We start from the raw sequence: 7,101 nt of genomic DNA, 5'->3' as shown, positions 1-7,101 counted from the left end.
ACATTAAACCAATGACATGATGGGAGGAAGACGGGAAAATAATGGAACAGTCACTAAATGTTGCGTTTAGTGCAAGGGCGCATGTTTTGTTTCAACATGGGGGGGGGGTAACATCATAACTGGAGGGGCTGAGTTTCCTCCACCAGAAAAATGTACAGGGTTGGGCACCGTTTGGATTTTTACAATTCTGATGCCAATTCTGATTCTTCCTCTCGATTGTGGTCGTTATCGATTCTGGATTCTGATTCTTTGAGAGGTGCAGTTGAAACGGGTCACATGCCTATTTTCACAAATGAGAGGAAGGTTTTATTTGGATTTAATGGTGTTTTTACCGTGCTTTTTCAATGTAAAATAAAGAAACACTAGAGCTCTGCTTACTGCGCTCCTTGGCTGCAACACAACAAGCGTCTGGCCGCTTCAAAAACCAAAACTTGCCCATATTAAATTAGGATGAGATGATCAGATTTGAAACCAAATCCTCTAAACCATTCTAACAAAGAAACGACTCTACTTGAACCCCTTTTTTTGAAACAATTCCAAGTAGGAACGGGTTCTCGATGCCCGACCTCAGCTGTACAGAGATAAAATCTCAACAGTGACCGCCCACGGCTCTGGTTTTGGAAGTGATTTATTTCCCGTTTAATATTTCCTTTGACTTTTCAGAAAATGATTAGTTTTACAAGTTTTAAGCCTGGAATCAAGCCAACCAGAAACAAAAAGAATCTTGACCATAATACATTTTATTTGGCTTAAAAACAACATTTTGAAAACAGCAACAAGGCAAAGATACAAGATAGTGAACAGAAACAATCAAAGACTTTATGGTCAAACTATAGCTCATATAAGCTGAGTACATGACAGCAGACCGCGGTTCCAATCCAAAATAAATATTAAAAAACACATATATTGATGTAAAAAGCAAGCACTAACCCTAGAAAAAAAGACTCACAGATCCAGATCACAGACTTTAATGTTCGTGTGATTTTCTGCATTCTGGGGAATTGTTCTGCGTCAATCCATGGTGCAAATGTTTTTATTAATGTGAAGGAAAGTATTATTCTCCTGTATTGTTCAAAACTTTCTGCATATTCAAAACATCACCACGTGTTTTGAGATGGGTTTTCTTTAGGAATCATGAACATTTCAACAACCAATCTGTCAGAGAACGAGTCAAAGTCAAAGCCAGAAGCTCCAAAGTTTAAAGCTACAGAAATTATGGGGGACAAAATCCCCCACTCCCCCCCCCCCCCCCCCACAACACCACACACACACACACACCACACACACATCACACACACACCCAGTGTAGCAAAGTAGACACAGTTCCAGTTTTACGTAAATATATTTACATATATTTTGAGACCCCTGAACAGGTATTTTTACTTCTTTAGGGGAGTAGATTGTCTTTCATTTTTTTTTGATGTACCTCTGCTAAATATTTAGGGGGACATATCCCCACCCCACCACACCCCACCCCCACACTGAAATCCATGCTTATTATCACTTTCATGCCAGCAAATTGATCAGGCCCTGGGAAACTTTCCATGGCTCTGTGATGGCCTTTTGACTCAGCCGCATTGATCCGTCTATACGTACATGGTCGCCATGTAGACGTCCACTTCAGACTGAACTGAACAAAGAAGAACACGGAGAGGTGGAAGAAAAATGTGCTCTGAATGATCAAAAGGTTAATGAAGTTCAACTGAAGCCGGGCTGGGTGGGGTTTCTTTGTTGGAACTGATTTTAGTCTAATGGTAAGACACTCAGGTATACGTTTTGGCGACATAGTTGAAAATACAAACAATCTTTCTCCTATTTGATCGTATAGATCTTATTTTATAATCTTTGAATATTGAAGTCTAAAATTAGGGGAATTGATTGATTGACACATGTTCACAGTGTAGTGCAAACGAAATAAGCCATATACTCCTCCACTCATTTACAGCTGTTTTCCATTCATATTTGAGCAGTTTTTCTTGTTCCCCCTGTATGTGCTTTGTGTTCGTCCTCCCGCCTCTCGCTGCCTGAACACACTGTCGAGGGGGCAAGGGCACATCAGAGAATCCAAACTCACTGGACCACAAAGCCATCTGGCGCCATCTGATCCACATCAGAACGGACCAATCTGATGCCATTCACACAGATGTACAACAGTCCAAACCAGACTACGAACCCAAACAACACGTGAGGGTCACTGGAGAGGGAAACGCAGCGGCCGGCGGGGGTCTCGGGGATACAGATGCCAGCTTGTGACTGGAAGGTCATGACTTAAATCCTCGGCTCCACTGCACCATGGAACGAGGATGAAAGTGGAGCTGTTCTCTGGACAGCAGGACACAATTATAGCCTGCCAGCTTTATACCAACTACACATGAAAACAATGAGGATGCTGCAATGCGTAAGAGCAGCTGTTTGGAGAAAACATATGAGATATCAGGAATAACTACTAATATTTTAGGATGAGGTCATAACTTTACAAGCAAAATAGCATAACCTCAGGATAAAGTTATATTATTTAGGAAAGATTGTTGTATTTTGAAGACAAGGGGTAATGTATGGGTGATTTGGTGTGATTCAATTTTCATTTTTTCAATAATTAAGTTAATTAAGTGACACGCACAAGTGTAAAAGAAGCAATGCTAACAATTCCAAATGAGCCTTGTGCACAGATTCAGGTTCACTTACTTCTTATCTTAATATTTCTAATAATAAGTGACTCAGTTATTATTATTTCCTAGTTCTGTTAATCAAGGAAACTTAAGGATCTAACACATTGGAAAAGATAGAGCAGATAATAAATAAATAACACTCAAAAAGCTTGTAGACAACGCTTGCTAAGGGAGTTCACTGGGGCCCAAGTACAGTCATTAAATCTGAGAAAAGTCCTTTTGTCAGTTTTAATGCTCGTATTGATTTTATATTTGTTCGACCAAGGTGCTGCCCGCAATGACTTGGGTGCTGCACCTACTCCTTATAACGGTAGGGAACCCCCCTGCACCTTTGATGTCTTCCTAGCTGTGCTGTAAACTGATCATAACGCTGATAATATTCTCTGGTTTCAGCTTCCATGAACTGAAAGCCTTTCACTGTTTGATAGAAATATAACAAGGAATAGAGGAAAAGATTGAAGTAGAGATAAAAAGCAACAGAAAATCAGAGAAAGCAATAGCAAAAGGAACAAAAAAAGCAGATAAGAAACAGTACAAACAAAAAATTAACAGGCATACTGACAGATAAAAGATAGAAAAAGAGAACAGACTCACAAGTAAACTTAAACAGGGTTTAGGTATTGGTATGACACTCACTGGTATCTCTTTATCTATGAGGCTCTTATTGGAAATCTGCCATCTTACCTTCCCAGAACGTATAGGTTACTCGGAGACATTATCAGACTCGCTCTGCTGCCTGGCTTTTAATTCCACGACCTCGGTCTGAACTTGGAAAAACTGCTTTTAGTATTAGTGCACCTGACTCCTTGAACAAATTCCTCAGCACATTCTTAAAATCAATTCAGTAAATCAATTTAGAAATCTGGTTTTAAACCTGCAAGCGTCTACTTGTAACTGCTTTACAAAATTGTATTATTTGTAGTCTTTTGCATCCCTATTATTCATTTGTCAAATCCTTTTCCAACCATGTTTCATTGTATTTCTATATGGATTATGATTGTACTTTCTGTGTTGTTGTTCTATATTTATCTTTGTAATCTGACTCGATGACAATAAAAATGAGGGTCGCCGCTCAGTGATCTCTCGAGGATGAGTAAAGGGTGAATGATAGGCAGCATGCCCGAGGATTTCCAGGTCACTGTGTCTGTGAGGTGATATGATTATGATGAGAGATGAAGGTGAAGTAATAAAGCTGCCTCCCTGCTGCTGTCTGGAGTATTGATACGTCCAGATTGATGCCAGCGTCCCTGAGAGGTTTAACGTCAGAGGCCTGGTGACTAAACACATTTACAGGAAGAGTTCAGCCCGGTGGAATAACCTGTCAGAGATTATTTATTCAATTCAATTCAGAAGTTATCTTAGGACAATTTATAGGGTCTCGCATTGCCAGAACCTTCCTCCACAGCGCCGCGAATGAGGGTCTGCCTAGTCCACACAGCAATCTGGGCTGGGAGAAAACGTGCTCTGGTTTATTGGCATTTCTTTAAACCAATCACAATCAGCTGTGGCTGTGGGCGGCTGTGGCTCAGTGGTAGAGCGGTCACCTGCCAATCGGAAGGCTGGTGGTTTGATCCCAGACCCTGAAGTGTCCTTGGGCAAGACACTGATTGAGTGTAAACAGTGTACGAATGTGTGTGAATGGTGAATGGTTCCTGTGCTATGTAAAAGAGCTTTGAGAAGTTGTTAAGACTAGAATAGGGCTATGCCTCTCGAAAGAGCCTCAGGAAGGAACTTGGTGGAACATGTGTACGTTATGGTTGTTATAGTTGTGCAATACATAGTCTGGACAGATAGTCTAGCTAGCTGTCTGGATTACGGTGTAATATTTTGCCCAAAAATTAGATGAATCATATCCCGGGTTGTTTTTAAAAAAAGAAATTTAAGCCCAAGTAATGTATCGATATCATTCAAATATGCCAAATCCCAAACTGAAATTTGTACATGTTATTTGTATCATTATTTGGGCAAAAGAACACAGTTTATGTCCATCATCAACACAGTTTTCACTGATCAATTCTGCTGCGTGATCAGGTGATCTTCGGGCTTGAAGTAGAGAGCGCTGATAGACTGAGCTCAGACGGTTTTGGAAATTTTTTGACAAATTGGCCTCAGATAGAAAACCCTCTCTCTGCCTCCACGGATGTAGACTACTGCTGCGTAATGACTTTAGTGAGCCTTTATCACCGTAGCTACATTACAGCACCGTCGCCTGCATCAATGTTACCGTATGACATCGATAGACGCGCACTCCATGCGTTTTTTATTTTATTTTATTTCCCGTTATAACCTTTCCCGGGAATCGGGATATAGTCTTGATCCGATTTCCTGGGATTAAACCCTAGTCTGGATTTAGCCTGCAGAGATCTGAGGAGCAGTTGACCATAGTCCCCAGAAATCTACGGTGGTTTAGAACGCCAACACAAAGACAAGAGCAAGATAACTGACATCCTGCTGAAAAGAAGGACATCCGGTGGAATTTCCGGCGCCACTGGAGCGAGCCCGAAGTGGAACGTCGTGGATAACGACTAGAGTAACTCTAGACCACGCTCTATAATTTACAGAGACCCAACAATTTCCACAAGAGCAAACATTTGGTGCAACAGAGGCAAGGAATAACTTCCTTTTTACAGGCTGAAATCTCAGACAGAACCCGGCTTCATGTATTAAATCATTTAATAAAACTGCAGATTTCATCCGCATATGCTTTGAGGTGAATGCTAACGTCAAAACTGTTCGCAAAAGTGTTCACTAGTTCTCTGACGTGTGCTGCTGTTGCATAAGAATAAAAGATTGACGGTAAAACTGTGTTTACCGGGCCGGAACACTAAAATGCAACCTGTCGATGAAATCCAACATCTGCAGATAGAATGTCTACTCTCTGCGTCTGTTTCAACCCAATAAAAGCAGGATAGTGGGCTCAGCCCAGAACAATGCTCAGTTTAATGTCTTTTTCTGCAGACTGGTGAGTCATGGAACTGGCGGTGGAGCGGCCACGATGACATTTATAATGTGACTCAGGTAGAGGAGACAAATAAAAACTTGGACTGCTCACTTAACTGAGTTAAGCCTCATCCCACATTATGAGATGTTCTGCTGATGGGTGATGCAGACAGACATAACTGCCGTTCTTGTTAAAGCAGAAATGGATGCTGAGCAGGAGAGACAGAAACAGCCAGATAACAACCCTCATCACACTGTGGCAGACAAACAGCGGAGCACTCGTAGACCCCGTTTGTCCTGTTGTTGTCAAGGCTCAGAGTTTTCTGCAGTTAACAAACATTTTTCTATTTTTCTGCAGTAATAGAGAGAAGGAGACTCGGTTTCCAAAGCTTTGAGATCGTGAGATGGTTGGATGTATCTGGGGATGAGAGAACTGCAGACAGCACTACTTGCATTCATGGTCAACACAAACTCTCAGCTCCTCAAGTAACTGGGTCTTGGAAAGTTGTTCCTATGGTCCCAAAAATCTATCTAACTGAAGGTAAATAGTACTTGCAGCATTCCTTCTCTGGTAGGACATAACCAGTGCTGAAACTGGGCCAGTGCTCATCAGTTCCACCACTTTCTAGGCCTGTAAAAAGCCAACAATGAGAGGTAGCAAATGTGCATTGTGAGGTACCATACAAATGTTTCCCAGTTCAGTTGGGAAACCACTGGATCAGAGCTTAGATTTCTTTCAGGAGCCTCCAAAATTCTCTGTCCATAAGTGGTTTGCACCGAGCCCTGCAGGTATCAGGGGTACATTCATTGATAAGTAGTGGTCATTAGTATAATGGAACAGTAATTTGAATGCCTAAAAGCAATCATTCTTGGGTAAGAAATGCTGCATGTGCAGCAAATGCAATGCAGGGTACTGGCACCATTGGGCATTCAGAAAACTATATTGTTATCCATCTGTTAGCATTATCTATACCCAGCCTGTTAGCCTTTGCAGGGTTAGATGGCTGAAGCTTATCCGCCTTGACAAGAGGCAGAGTACATGTGTGAAATACACAATATAATTACACTGGTGCTGTATAGATTGTAGGCTACTGTGTCTGCAGTTACTTGTTTTGCCAGTTCTATTTTTGTCACACAAAATAATGAACATGTTAGTTTGTAGTTAGTTTAATTTGTATGCTTTGACCAAAATGTATGAATGACTACTGCTATAAAACAATAGCTTTCAGAGATCTATGGATATCAACTGCCTTTTGTTAATGTAATAGATATGCAGAGGCCTATACAAAAAATGAACATTGACTCTACATAGCAGGTGGCTACACTGTGTTGAGTTTGCGTCGACCACACTGTATCCCTGGACCAGAGAAACTTTACTGTACCAGCATTTTTTAGTTGTCTTTTGTCGCCATCTAGTGGAAAGAAAGGTACACACCTATTGCTCCCTGATTGGCTTAATTTGCGATGTGCTGGTCTCTGATTGGCTGATGAA

Source organism: Etheostoma spectabile, chromosome 10, assembly GCF_008692095.1.
Source record: "Etheostoma spectabile isolate EspeVRDwgs_2016 chromosome 10, UIUC_Espe_1.0, whole genome shotgun sequence".
In the NCBI taxonomy this organism is placed as follows: domain Eukaryota; kingdom Metazoa; phylum Chordata; class Actinopteri; order Perciformes; family Percidae; genus Etheostoma; species Etheostoma spectabile.
Note: the sequence above shows the minus strand (reverse complement) of the source record.